The sequence below is a fragment of the Callorhinus ursinus genome, unplaced genomic scaffold (assembly GCF_003265705.2).
Source record: "Callorhinus ursinus isolate GAN/ISIS: 27379988/994484 unplaced genomic scaffold, GSC_fseal_2.0 scaffold1, whole genome shotgun sequence".
NCBI classification, from domain to species: Eukaryota; Metazoa; Chordata; class Mammalia; order Carnivora; family Otariidae; genus Callorhinus; species Callorhinus ursinus.
This window is the reverse complement of record NW_027397063.1, coordinates 120625698-120641049: the sequence shown is the minus strand read 5'-3', so window position 1 is coordinate 120641049 and position 15352 is coordinate 120625698. Positions and strand designations below refer to the sequence as shown.

Below are 15352 nucleotides of genomic sequence, written 5' to 3'. Positions count from 1 at the left end.
GTAAGTAGCACTATGAAGATGGAGATGTTCTGATACTATTAAATCTCAAAGGTCTCCCACCCATACGCCCATTTATATTTGCAAAGGACTTGTTATTTGTAACGGAATAATTTGCAAATGCAACAGACCTCAAAACTCCTATATTGGTGTAATTAATATTAAACACACCATTTACTATCCTTCCAAGCAGGGCAGTTAACACACATAGAGAAAAAGCATGTTATTGCTGTTAAAGACTACATCGTAGAAAGATTATAGCACTAAAGAAAGTCTTTAAGAATTCATTGAGATCTAATTAAGCCATTGCAAACTCATCTGTTATCTGCAATTATAACATAGTTACTGTAACTTGTCTCTGGATAAAATCACTTTTACGTTGGATATCTTTGCTGTATTTTGCTCCTTGGTGATGTATTCAAATGCCCAGTTTTCTCATGTATATCCTCTTTTTTTTTAAGATATATTTATTTATTTGAGAGAGAGAGAGTGTGTGAGCAGCGGGAGGGGCAGAGGGAGAAAGAGAATCTCAAGCAGACTCCACACTCAGTATGGAGCCCAACACGGGGCTCGATCTCACAACCCTGAGATCATGACATGAGCCGAAATCAAGAGTTGGTCACTTAACGGAGGACTGCCCCACCCAGGTGACCTTATCCTCTTAGTAGAAACTCTTTTTTTAAAGATTTTATTTATTTATCTGACAGAGAGAGACACAGCGGGAGAGGGAACAGAAGCAGGGGGAGTGGAAGAGGGAGAAGCAGGCTTCCCGCGAGCAGGGAGCCCGATGCGGGGCTTGATCCCAGGACCCTGGGATCATGACCCAAGCCAAAGGCAGATGCTTAACGACTGAGCCACCCAGGCACCCCTTAGTAGAAATTCTTGATTCGTTTTACTCTTCTTTTGTTCTGCAAATAACTGCCCTTAATGTAAGCAGTCCTTATAATTGTGTCCTATACCATAAACCCTATAATATTTACCACTATACTAGGCTATGGCCTGTAAGTACATCTCAAAATAAATAAAGCACATCACAGAAGTATTTTGGTCTCATGAGTGCATAGTTTGTAATCAAACTGTTTACACCAATTGAGTAGTGTAAAACCCTATTTCATTAGTCTTAAAAACGATCCTTTTGCTCTAACCCCAACATATAATTTCTGTGTAATGTACTTTAGAAAAAATTTTATAGTCTCTGAAATGTTATACAGCTTTATTTTTAATGTTTTGTTTTTAAAGGCTGAAACTATTTCTCTAAGGAATACACTGTTTCAATAGAAAGGCATTTTCTACTTACGAAGTTTTCCCCACTTCTTTCCTCTAACCAGGCTGCTTAAGGTTGATACATCTGGTCAAAGACACATTGTTCCAAAGGTCCTGACCTGAAATAAGAAAACAAGGACTGATTTATAGCTGGAAACACAACTATAACTCCATTGCCTGTGCATTGACTCTCTAATTTTTGTTTTCCTCCCTACCAAACTGTGGCTGTGCTGATATGATGCTCACAGTTATTTAAGAGGGGAAAAATGTAATCTCTTTATACTTGTATAGTCCTTTCCCGGGGTCATTCAGAATAACTCATTTTAGGCCAACAGGTATCTACTCAAAGAAGGTCAGAGTCCTATAACTTTAAGGCAATTCTTTTAAGAATTTAATTCATTTTTTGGGAAATGCTGGAGAAGGTTTAAAATAATGATACATACTCTCACGCTATTTTTCAGACTTGAGGACTATTGGCATGATCAAAATACTTTTAGATGAAAGTTTTAAGTTTCCTGTAAATCAGTGCTCAAATTTTAGCACTGGAATCACCTGAAGGACTAGTTAAATAATAGGATGCAGGGCCCTACCCCTAGAGCTGCTAATTCAGTAGGTCTGAGGTGGCACCTCAGAACTTGCACTTCTAAAAAATTCCCTGGGGTGGTAGGGACCACAGTTTGAGAACCACTGATGCAAACCGATATAGCTCATTTGGTGATGCATATTTTCAAAAATCAAAGCTGACAGGGTTTACACCTTCTCAAGCACGTATGCCATTTGGAAGATGGAGAGTCACTGCCAAAGCCGGGGGATAGTGATGATGATTTAAAGCTTCATAGATTCCTAACTGGCCATTTTCAACCATAGCTGCCCTATGCCTAGTAGCATTATATAATCCTTAGTAATGCAAGAAGTCATTGAACAGTGTCTTGCCATAAGTGTTGAGCGAGACGGTCAAGAAAGAATTCTTGAGATGTTTTATGGTACAACTTGGTAAGTTTATTTAAGTAGCACAGGGACCGGACCTATGGGCTGAAAGAGCTGTAGTTTTGCTGTATGAAGCTGGTGGTTATATGCCTAGTGCTCAAGGGGGAGGTGTAGGGAGTATTAGATCATGAACGTTTTCTTTGAATTTCTACTTGTAGAACTGCCTTCTCAATATTTCTCTGGTGCTTATCATTCAGCTTGGTATTAACTATCAGTAAAATGCACAGGCGGTCATGAGACCCTTTATATATGTAGCAACCAGTATGTATTTGATCCTTATCAAAATCATGCAGGCTATCAGTGAGATACCACCTCACACCAGTCAGAATGGCTAAAATTAACAAGTCAGGAAATGACAGATGTTGGCGGGGATGCAGAGAAAGGGGAACCCTCCTGCACTGTTGGTGGGAATGCAAGCTGGTGTAACCACTCTGGAAAACAGTATGGAGGTTCCTCAAAAAGTTGAAAATAGAGCTACCATATGATCCAGCAATTGCACTACTGGGTATTTACCCCAAAGATACTAATGTAGGGATCCAAAGAGGTACGTGCACCCCGATGTTTATAGTAGCAATGTCTACAATAGCCAAACTGTGGAAAGAGCCAAGATGTCCAATGACAGATGAATGGATAAAGAAGATGTGGTATACATACAATGGAATATTATGCAGCCATTACAAGGAATGAGATCTTGCCATTTGCAATGACGTGGATGGAACTGGAGGGTGTTACGCTGAGCGAAATAAGTCAATCAGAGAAAGACATGTATCATATGACCTCACTGATATGAGGAATTCTTAATCTCAGGAAACAAACTGAGGGTTGCTGGAGTGGGGGTGGGGTGGGATTGATGGGGTGGCTGGGTGATAGACATTGGGGAGGGTATGTGCTATGGTGAGTGCTGTGAATTGTGCAAGACTGTTGAATCACAGATCTATACTTCTGAAATAAATAATGCAATATATGTTAAGGAAAGAAAAAAGAAGATAGCAGGAGGGGAAGAATGAAGGGGGGTAAGTTGGAGGGGGAGACGAACCATGAGAGACGATGGACTCTGAGAAACAAACTGAGGGTTCTAGAGGAGAGGGGGGTGGGGGATGGGTTAACCTGGTGATGGGTATTAAAGAGGGCACATTCTGCGTGGAGCACTGGGTGTTATGCACAAACAATGAATCATGGAACACTACATCACAAACTAATGATGTAATGTATGGGGATTAACATAACAATAAAACTTAAAGGAAAAAAATTATGCAGGCTATAGGTCAGCCTTCTGGGCTAAAGGTGAACATTTTCCTGCTTTTATCCCTCATCATAAGAGTAATCTAAAATATGTTTTTATCTTTTTACATCCTTCTTTTGTAGCTGTTTACTGATTGAAGTGATGTGGCAACTGAGGATTATAATTGTTGATTTAAATAACGTAATATAAAAAAGGTGTAATTGTTGTATGTCCTCCATATGAAGTCTTTTTTTTAAGATTTTATTTTTTGCCAGAGAGAGAGAGAGCGAGTGTGCACAAGCAGGGGGAGCGGCAGGCAGAGGGAGAAGCAGGCTCCCTGCTGTGGGGCTCAATCCCAAAACCCTGGGATCATGAAGGCAGACGCTTAACAAACTGAACCACCTAGGCATCCCCTAAAACTATTATGAAGTCTCAACATTAAGAACAAAATCATTCAATTTTACCTTACCCCTATTCTGGTTGATATATAAATATAATTATAAGATCAGAAGAAAGAAAAATTTACTACTTGGAATAAGATGAGTATTCCTATACTGTTCAGTGGCTTTTAGATCCTTACGACTTGTGTTTAATATGTATTTTGTTGATTTTTCAATAAAGCATGTTAATGAACTTGTCTCAATTATCTATTGAATAATCTCTCTAAAATGCCTGTCTGTAATTATTTACTGTTAGGATTACACTTCCATTTTAGCAGTAATTTCAACTCTGAGAAGATAAACCCAAGGGATTCTAGAATAGCTTCTGCTTGGAGCATGATTTCCCCAGTGTCCAAAGGTTAAATAAGAACAAGTGAATAGATGTGGACAATGACCAAGGATGTCGTAAAATCAAGTCCTTATTAATTAATACCATTCTTAAATGTCATCAAATGAGCTATGGGGCAGATAGCCTAAGCTCAGGAATTAATGGCCATCAAGGTTTCAGGGTGCCCCATTGAGTTGAAAGATGCAACAAAACAAAATGATAAATTGTAAAAGGTAATTCAATAAGCAGGGCAGCTTCTCACATATTCTTTAGTAGGTCACTGAGGTAGCTTTAAGGAAAATAGGAGCCAAGATGGATGTTGGACTCCTGGCTTTGACGTTGAATAGGGAGAAATTATTATTTTTTTTAAAGATTTTATTTATTTATTTGACATGGGGGGGTGGAGCACAAACAGAGGGAGCAGCAGCGGGAGGGAGAGGGAGAAGTAGGCTTCCTGCTGAGCAAGGAGCCCAATGTGGGGCTCGATCCCAGGACCCTGGGATCATGACCTCAGCCGAAGGCAGACATTTAACCGACTGAGCCATCCAGGCTCCCAATTTTGAGAAATTCTTGTTCAAAGAGCTTTACCTGTGTTGAGTCATAGCCTTGTTAGCTATAAAAAGCAATTAACAAGATCTAGTCTGCTTACCTTACAGGGCTGTGAGGATTAAATTTAATTATGTACATGGAAATGTCAACTGAAAAGCCCTAAACAAATGTGTTTTGTTAGCTGTTCAGTGAAAATTGATCCTCATTTCCCTAAAAATAATACAAATTCTTTAATCAGGTATGCAATCTTTACCTTTCCAAGTGCTTTTCAGGGTTAAAATGAGCAATTTAATAATTTAAACTAGGGAAGAATATGTTTAGTTTTTTTTCTTAATGTCATAGCTTTTTAACTGCTCTAAGTCAGAAAATAGAAACAAGTTGATGTGCAAACCTCAAAATAATAAATATTTTTATCAAGTTTGTTGGAAAAAAATGACTATGGCAAACTCAATTTTATTTTAGCAATTTCACAGTAGAATCTATCACTAAGTAGTCATTAGCTGAGTAAACAAGAAAAAATAATTAAAGAAGAAAGTCTGGTCTAGGGCACACAACTATATAAGAAAATAAAAATTCTGAAATCTAACTAGTTTTCAAGAATAACATGCAGAATAGCGTAATTTAAAAATACTCCTGATTAGTAATAAGTAAACTTTGTCAAAGGAGTTTCTGAAATTAATAGCCATTTTTAAACTTTATATACTAATATGGAAATCACCTAATTTAAAAAACAGACAATACCCCCTTGTTCAGTTTTTTTTTTACTTACATCTTATTCTGTAACTTCCCATTGATTAACATTGCCTTTACTATTTAAAGTACTTTAACATTTTATCATTTGCATATGTCATAGTATTTTGAATTCTTTTAACTTGTATCAGAGCAGCCAACCAAATAATATTTTATCTAAAGCAAACTGACTTTTTCTCATTTAAGACTCTATCAATTAGGATGCTTCCAGCTGCAAGAAACAGAAAATATAATTTGTTTATTATCTCATATTAAAGGACATTCTGTGGTAGGACAGTCTCCAGGATTGGCTCATTTGTTAGGTTAATTATGCATTAAAGGACTTGGCTTCCTCTGATCACTGCTTTGCCATCCTTGGTGTTGGCTTTTTGGAGGAAGAGGGGTAGGTGGGGTAATGAGGTGGCCGCAGCACTTCTAAACATTCAAAATTACGGGGAAGGCTTGTTAAATCACAGATTGTGGAGTCCAACCACCCAGAATTTCTGACTCAGTAGGTCTGAGTGGGATCTGATAATCTGCATTGCTAATGAGTTCCCAAGTGATGCTGATGCTGCTGGTAGTTGGGGCCACACTTTGAGAAACACTAATTTTGACTAATGATCCTGGAGAGGAATGGATGTTTGAGGATCACTGGTAACATTCATTACAAGATGTACTTTATCATTTGGAATGTAACAGAGAGTTCCTTTTGCTCTCCTCATAGGGCCTGATGCCATTTTTAGTCTGTCAGCTTCCTGTTCAATATTCTAGAGAGGGACGCGGCTCATTTTGAATAACAGTATTCCTATGGTTGAGGTAGCAGTTTCTTAGAAAATAGTTTTGCATTCAACTGTTTGAACTAGGAACTGCTTGGGCCAGTTCAAGCCCCAGATTTGCACTTCAGCTTATTTGTTCCTGGCCTGTATAAAGCTTTTTCCCCCTTTCTTTCCAGAATCCCCATTTTTTTAAAAAAAGATTTTATTTATTTGACAGAGAGAGACACAGTAAGAGAAGAAACACAAGCATGGGGAGTGGGGGAGGGAGAAGCAGGCTTCCTGAGGAGCAGGGAGCCCGATATGGGGCTTGATCCCAGGACCCTGGGACCATGACCTGAGCCGAAGGCAGACACTTAATGACTGAGCCATCCAGGCACCCCCAAATCCCCACTTTCTTAAACCCCCAAATATAGAATATTTGGCAATATTGTTATTTTTTTTTGGCAATATTGTTATTTTTAATATCTTCTGAAATAGGCTACATAAACCTTGCCTTTTATAACCAAGAAAGCAAAAATAAAGTTGTCTGAGGGTATATATAAATCCTGCTAATCTATTTTCCCATCTGATCACTATTTGTAATGATGAATTTTCTAACTTGAAGATTTAACAATTTGCTTGTGTTGCAAGAACTCCTTTCTGCCAATTTGTAATTCTCCTTCTCTATCATCTATCTTATAAACCATCTTGCCAAACTGCATTTCTCCTTTCTCTGTTAGCTGTTTCATAAACCATCTCTTTGGTGTGGGTTCCCTATTTTGTGTAGTATGCTCAATAGGAATATGGTATGTAGACTTGCATGACTGTCCAGGGCTAAACTTCAGAATCCTCATAAAACCTTGGGCAATTTCTGTGCTGTTGATCTCCCTCTCTAATTTATTATCATAATGGCATTTTTGTGCCTTTTTTCTCATTTGTTCTCACAATAGGAAGCACAGTGGAGAGAGATGATTTCTTCAGGGGGCCTGGACTTGGGACAAGTTCAGGCAAAGATGCAAGCTTTGCAAAAAATATTTGACTTCTAGAAAATGGTGGGGTAGAAAACTTTTAAGTGCAAAATGTACCATTTTGGTAGTCTAAGGAAATGCAACCTTTCCCAAAGCTCTCTCCGGTGTGCAACACAGTATACAGAGATTGAAAATGTTTCTGATGTGAAATTGAGGATTTAAATGGACATAGGGGGCCCAGGCTATTACTGCCAACACAGCAAGGGGCCAGCAGATATAATACGGAATCTGTCTGATAGTTTCAACTAATTTATGACAACCAACTTATCTGCAAAGCTTACAAAATGAGGAGAATGCTGGCCAGTGGCAACTTAACGTAGTTGGCTATTCTAAGGCCTGTTGCTTATATCTAGTCTCCAAGCTGTCTTGTCCAAGAATGAAGAGTAGATTCCTGGATACTTAAGGTAATAACCAAAGACTGTGCAGGACATTATAGTGCATTCATGCATTGATATACATGCCATCAAAACCCAAAGCACAAGCTCATCTTGTGCATGGAAGCAGCCACCTCAACATCGTTATCTTTTAATTTCAAATGGTTACCTGGCTCAAAATCTGGGTGTGAAATTTCATCTGCTTTGAGTAGTGCTCAATTTTTAATACTTCCTACAATAATTAGGACTTATTCCTGTTTAGACCAAGTTGTACTAGTTAACCCCTTTGTGGTTGGGAGATTTAAGTTCAATTTTAAATCTTGGAAAATTCCTTAATTCTTTGCTTTACAGGAAAGTAGAAGCTCATGTTTTAGTTTGATCACAGGTAGCAAGTAGCAAAGTCAAAGGTGGGATTATGTTTAAAAAATAAAATGGTGGGGAGACGCCTGGGTCGCTAAGCGTCTGTCTTTAGCTCAGGTCTTGATCCCAGGGTCCTGGGATCGAGTCCCACATCGGGCTCCCTGCTCAGCGGGGAGCCTGCTTCTCCTGTTGCCTGCTGCTTCCCCTGCTTGTGCGCTCTCTCTCTGACAAATAAATAAAATATTAAAAAAAAAGGTGGGATTATGTTTATTCATTCAACAACATATATGTATTTATGATGACCATTTTCTGGATTACCCATTTATTCAATAGGTCTTTATTAGATATTTACTACAGACCAATGATTTTGGGCCAGAGATGAATTATGCCAGTTTGGAAACTAGACAGATTATCCTTTAAATGGGTACATTTGTACCTCAAGATAAATCTTGGCATGTATATAATGTGGAATATTGTATGTCTATTTTCCATGGAAACAATGAAGTCCAGAGATGACTTCTGGATATGGGACTCATACTCACTTTGCTCTTCCTCTTTCCCTTTTTTTTTTTTTTAAAGCTCTTATTTATATGAGAAAGAGAGTGAGCGAGAGAGAGCTCACAAGCAGGGGGAGTGGTAGAGGCAGAGGGAGAAGCAGACTCCCCGCTGAGCAGAGAGCCTGATGCGGGGCTCCACCCCAGGACCCTGGGATCATGACCTGAGCTGAAGGCAGATGCTTAACCTACTGAGCCACCCAATCGTCCCCCTTTCCCTTTCTTATCCTCATCTGTGCTCCCACCTACCCTCACTTCCAATCCAGAAGATTGGTAGTACACACCAAAGTTCCCAAATATCACCACAGGCTCAGAACTTGTTGAATGAGGAAACTGAATCAGATATAAACTTTAACAATTAAAAAAAAACACACTTGAAATTCTCTAGTTTCTTCTGCTCAGTTTCCACAAGGAAATGCTAGCAAGTATAGAAACTGTGCAATTTTGTGGGCTGATAAAATATTTGTAAAGTACTTGGGTATCTCTGTGCTTAGTAAAGCCAACCAAATACAGGTAGGTCATTTTTGAGCTCATTTGATTTTTATTCTTGCTGCTAATTTTTACTCTTCCAGTACAGCTAAGATAGAGAACCAAGCAGAAGTACAGCAATTCTGGCAGGTGGTTGTTAGACACTGATTTGACACGACGCTTCTTTTAGTAAGCCTGTATTTCCCCCAACTTGACCCCTAGCATGTCCTTTCTCTCACAGGAAGAAAAATACTTCTGTTGTTCTGTTTGAGTAGGTTAGCTTATAACAATAAAGCATTGTGTCTTTATGTGCTTTTAAAATATCTACCTTAAAAAATGACAACTTCTTTTCTAGCAGCTAGGTAAAATTCCTTAACTATTAATCTTTGGTACTTAAAACAGCGTTAAAATAGCCTTTAAAATAAAACATTAATAGGGGCGCCTGGGTAGCTCAGTAGGTTGTGTCCACCTTGGGCTCAGGTCATGAGCTCAAAGTCCTGGGACTGAGTCCCACATCAGGCTCCCTGCTCAGCTTGGAGTCTGCTTCTCCCTCTCCCTTTGCCCCTCCCCCTGCTTGTGCTCTGTCTCTCTCTCAAATAAATAAATAAAATCTAAAAACGTGAAATAAAACATTAAGGAAAGATATTAAAACAACATTTTCCAGGTTAATTTTTAAATCCTAAAGGGCCACATATTTCTTCATCATCCAGGTTTATAAAAATGCCATCTATCAAATTTGTTATTAAAAACAAGATGCCTCACATCCTTTGTGTAATAAGGCACAGTATAAAAATTTGAACACCATGACTATCCTTCCTCAATCTTCCCTATTTGTAGTATTTCCCCCAAGCAGAGGTACCTGACAAATTCCCCTTTATTGCTCATATGTGGAACACTTTTTGCATCAGATATATTTAATTAATTTTGTAGGTTAAATATTCAGAACCAAATGAGTAGATTTTTAGAGCATTGATTCATAAAGAAGAAAACAGAGGGAACTTGGACATAATACATTTCATTGCCATTAATCTAATTAATCTCATTCTAGCTAGCTAATAGTCTGTTTTGCTTGTTTTTCTGTATAATCTTATACTTTTACAGTGCCTATAATTTACGACCTGTCTTCACTTTATCAGATCCTCACAACAATCTTTTGAGGGAAAGGATAGTATTTATGCATACATCTGTATCTAAAATATCATAATATGTATGTATGTATATGTATAGGTGAATGTATATACACACATAGATGTATATGTAATGCAGTGTACATATATTTTAGTCCCCTTCCCCCAAGATGAGGAGGTGGAGATTGCTAATACAAAAGTCTCATGGCAGGTTAGCTGGTTGGAGAAGAGAATGCTGAAAGAAGGAAGAGGATTTCTTTTTTCTTTTTCTTTCTTTTTAGGAAGAGGATTTCTGAAGTTTATGGCTCAAGCATTCCCCACTGCTCTGGCTTGAACAGTGTTAATAAATGCTATCATTCATTTATATAGGAAGTCAAAACTGGTGCTACTGATGTTGGCTAGCTTGGTAGAAGAGGTGTTCAGACACAGAATAGAGGATCACTCTGTGGAGATGTGTTGATAAGGCTGAAGGATCAGCTGAGGGGTTGAACCAGCTATCCTTAAAGGCTTTTTGCTGCTCCCAAGCCCAGGAGTTTGTGAGATGACTGATGGTGGATTAAGAATGCACGCAGTGTGTAACAATTCTTCTGGACAAAGCTGGTTTTATCGAGTTTCTTTTTTGCCTTAGTAATAGGAATAGGAATAGGAAGAGGAATTGCTTTCACAATTTAGTCAACCAAAAAGTAAAATTCCACTGTAAGCTACTTTAGGTTTAAGCCATGGGGTGATATATCCTTGGGGGAGTTAGTTATGAATTCTGTGTTAATGCTGGGGTATTGCATTGCACAACAGATAATTCTGAAGTTACCTCAGAAAAAATGTCTGAGCTTGGGGGGTATGGGGTTGGTTGGGTGATGGTCATTGGGGAGGGTATGTGTTGTGGTGAGTGCTCTGTGTTGAGTACGACTGATGAATCACAGACCTATACCCCTGAAACAAATAACACATTATATGTTAATAATAATAAGAAAAGAAAAATGTCTGAGCTAATTAAAGCAATCCGTTATCAAATTTTGTATAGGGAAATTACCCTCTATTTTGTAAGATATGTTAATATCGAATAATGTCTACATTTACATTTTCCACTTTACGTGTTTATGTTTATAACACAATGCTGTGGTGTCAAGGTCCAGTAAGTATAGTAACTAATAATCATTACAAATTGATTACAACACTGAGCAAGAGATAACACATTCCTTGTTTTACAAATGAGGTTTATAACACCGCTGGCTGGGCAAAAATTCCTAAGCATGTAAGCCAAAGGTGTGTTATAGATAGTAACTCTAAGACTAGAAACTAGTTCATCCTAATTTTTATGGTTTGTTTTGGAATTTAATAGTGACCTCGTTGAATAAAATCGCAACGTATCTTAATTGAAAAGTAAATCTAGAAAGCTGTCCAGAACTTTTGATCCTAGACTAGTTCCACAGGGTTAACTAGGGAAGACAGGTAACCCGGTCCATTTGTTTATTTTGACGTTGAACATGTGGTCAGAGAATATATCGGGAAGTGTTACAGGACCTGAGATAAGGGGCAAGTTTTTAAATGAGAATAAGTGGTGATGGAGAAAAATACCTCTAGCACACAAGGGAGGAACTCCTGCGGTCTTTACAGTTCTTTGTGGCGACTGCGGTCGAACTCAGAAGGTGTAGCCCTGCCCTCTAGTGGATTTGGGTGCGAGAAGACTTCGGTTTAGTCTCCGATTCCAGGCCGAAGTTTATTAACATCAACCGTCCATAAAAAAGTCACTTATTGGGGGGTCTGGGTGAGATGCTGAGCAACTGAAAGGTTCAAGTGGCAAAACAGATAGCCAGTAGCCGGAGGTAATTCCCGTTCTTCGGCTTCCACTCCTGGACGCTCAATTTCTAGTTGCTCCAACCTTTCGGGTTCCACACACTTGAAAAGGCTGAGTCCTCCCCCGAGCTCTGCGGCTGATCCCTGCCTTCTCATTACACACAGGCACTTTAGCAGATCCCTTAGCGGGAAAGAACCTTGGGAAGTCGCCCCGCGATGACCTGCTCCCGCAGTCAGAGCAAAGCAGCTGTAATAGGGGGTCTGCAAGTGAGGGTGGGAAGTTCCAGTGAAAACACCAGAGTCCCTCTGCGTTCGCCCCTTCCCTCGGAGGTCCTCGCGTCGCCTGCCGAGATTGTGACGGCTACCCCGACGGGAGGGGCTTCCCATGTCGCCTTTGTTGAGGCCGCTCAAATACCTCGGGGACAGGGAGCATGATCGTACCTGCCCGCTTGGCCCAACCCCGCGGCTGCCTCTTGAGAATGCGTGCCCGGGGCTGGGAAGCGGGTGGGTCTCCCATTCTCGCGCCCAGTGGGTGCGTAAAAACGGGCGGGCACCGTCCCGGGGGTCAGCGAGGAGCCTCCCCAGGGAGGGTAGGGCCGGGGCGGGGCTCTGGCCCGGCGCGCCCTCCTACGGGACTGCTCCACACCCAACCAGAGCCCTTTCGGGGCGGGCGGCCCGGGCTTCGCTTCATTTCCGCCGTCTGCGCCTGTGCGTGCGAGTGCGCGTGCGCGCGCTCCTCTCGCAGCGGAAGTAGTAGCGACAAAGCTCGGTCCGCGGCGGGCCCGGGAGTGCGGGGCGTGCTGGGGCGGGGGGCGGCGGGGAGGGGCCGAGCGCAGGAGGCGGAGGCGGGAGCAGACCAGCGCGGCCGCGCTGAGCCGGCCGGGCCGACCGTGACGGGTCCCCTCACCTCCTCTCCTTTCCCCTCCCCGACCGCCCTCCCGTTCGCTCCTTCCTGACGCCGGGAGCAGGCTCTTGCCTGGCGCCGCTGCTCGGCAAGCCACTCCTGTTCGCTCCAGGCGCGCGGGGCGCTCCCGCGAGCCTCGCGGGTGAGTCCCCCGCAGCCCAGAGGAAGGCGGTCTGGGGCTTTGGGAGGCACCGGTATTACCTATTGCCCCCCATTTCCAGAAACTTCCAGGTCCTGAGGGAGGGAGCGGCCGGGGATACCCCAGCTTGGGGGTGTCTCTAGGGCGCCGCCCCGCCGTCTTGAGCTGGGGGCGTTGCGGGGCTGAGGGGGTGGGCATACGATCTGGGGGTTCCCGACGTGGTGGCGGGGCGGGGGTCTCCCTCGCCCTCTCTGTCGTCAGCGCCGCTTCTCCTGGTTTCTCTTGCAGATGCTGCTGCTAGGGGTGGTGGGAGCAGCCGTGGGACGTGTGGCCGGGAGAGGGGGTGACAGCCTGGGATTCCGGGGGCTTCTCTTCCTTGTCCTCTTCTCCTCTCTATTCCCAGTGTGGCCGCGGCTGACACTAAAGACTTTGTAGCCATCAACCCAAGTGCAGTTTCGATGGAAAATGAAGGTAAAGGCCCCTGGCAGACGGGTTGCAACGCGGAGTTGAGGGTGTGGTGGTTTGCTTTTAAGTTGCCTTTCTTTTTCCACCTTTTTATTTTCCTGATTTTATTTTTTCCTTTGTGAAGTATACAAGGAATTGCTTTCTTCGGATACTAGCTTTTATTTTGGTAACAGAGCATTTCGGAAATTAAGGCACTGTGGGCTGACGGAGCTTTATTCCGCTTTCCTGAGAAAGCTGCTGTCTTTAGCTTAGGGAATGGAAGGGAAGTTTTCATTTCAGATAGCATCTGCGCTTGTTTAAATAGCTATTTGAAAGGAATCACTCGAGGGGAAGTGGAAATGGAGAGGGAAGGGGATGGACTGCATCTCTGTATATTTGCGTATAGAAACAATTTTTTATTAACTCAGATTTGTTTTTCAGTTCAGAAAAAATAACTTTGAATTTAACAGAATGTTATGAGGTGATTTCCTTTCTTAAAAGTTCCTCCCTATTTCAAAACATCAGTTAGGAGGTTGACAGTGGAACTTGTTTGTCCACTGTACACTTTGGACCACTAAATTATCATTCACATGTTACTTGATTCCTTTGGTCTCATTAAAATATTTAACGCTTTTCATTACACGGTCCTGGTTATTTTCCAAAAGCGTTGAACAACTCTGAATATTATTTTCTCTCCTGAAACGACCACATTTATTCTGTGGACTGACTTCTGACTTGTGTGATAATCCCCCCCCCCCCGCCAGGTGTGCAAGATGCTATGAAAGATACTTAGAAATTACAATTTGTCTTCTTGTCTTCTTGTATCTTTTGGTTTTTAAAATCTGTAACTGGTACAGAGGAGATGGAATGGGGTTTATCAGTTGCTTTCTCACTTGTTTTTCCGTTTTTGAGAATGTAAGTTCAATTGTCCTAAGTAGAACTGGTAATCTTAGGATAGATATTTCTTCTATGCATAATTTGTTTTGCTGCCCAAGACCCTGGGATATGTGGGAAATTCAAGAGGCACGATTATATTGCTCAGTTTTACTCTAGATGGATAATCGGTGGAAGACATTTTCTGAGATACTAAAGTATATAACTGCAGAGGAGTTAAACCATCTAATTGGGTCTTTAGAAACAGCATTTGAAAGCAGTGATGTTTTTGTCTGGTGTTAAGGAAAAATCACTTTTCTGAGGCTTTCTCTTCTTTGTCTTGGTTTACAGATTTCAGAAAGACAAATCCTTTCTTCACAGGAGACAAAGAATATTAAATGCATTCATATACCTGTGTCTTGGTAGTTGTATCTTAAATAACATCAATAACTCCTGCTTTCAGAGTGTTACCAGATTTAAGAGAGTAGCCCAAAGTAGGTGTATTCTTAGAGGTTGCTTTTGTTTTTTGATCTCTTAGGAAAAGGAGCATGACTAATAAAGCTGACTCTCATATTGTCTATTGGCGTGAGAGGGAGTGGTGGTGAGATGGGAGCATGGTGCATGCTTGTGTCAGACTGAGTTTGTATTATTTGGCCTCATAGTAAAAGATACAATTCTTTTTTTTTATTTTTTTTATTTGTTTGACAGAGACAGACACAGTGAGAGAGGGAACACAAGCAGGGGGAGTGGGAGAGGGAGAAGCAGGCTTTCCGTGGAGCGGGGAGCCCGATGTGGGGCTCGATCCCAGGACCCTGGGATCATGACCTGAGCCGAAGGCAGACGCTTAACGACTGAGCCACCCAGGCGCCCCAGTAATCAAGAGGCCTTTTTTGTCAGTTTCTCATTACCATAACAGTTTTTCTTTTCTCATATTTAAACATCTTTAAGAAGAATTTGCATATAACTAGAATTTTCAATGGACTGTTTTGAAATACATAAAATATTATTGCTTTTCTT

The 15352-nt window shown here is 41.3% G+C and overlaps 1 protein-coding gene and 1 long non-coding RNA gene across 4 annotated transcripts in view; one reads left to right on the top strand and one right to left on the bottom strand.

Annotated features, from left to right (window-relative positions):
* LOC112831887 (uncharacterized) overlaps window positions 1-12393 on the bottom strand; it is a 54646-nt gene extending 42253 nt beyond the window's left edge. For both annotated transcript variants that reach the window (XR_012380587.1, XR_003210264.2), the window contains exons 1-2: window positions 11757-12393; window positions 1295-1379 (exon numbers count right to left, since the gene is read on the bottom strand). This is a non-coding gene — a long non-coding RNA (uncharacterized lncRNA). The remainder of the gene's footprint in view (window positions 1-1294; window positions 1380-11756) is intronic.
* The window catches only part of ATP2C1 (ATPase secretory pathway Ca2+ transporting 1), a 167345-nt gene that overhangs the window by 20364 nt on the left and 131629 nt on the right, over window positions 1-15352 (top strand). The gene's annotated exons all lie outside the window — the stretch shown is intronic.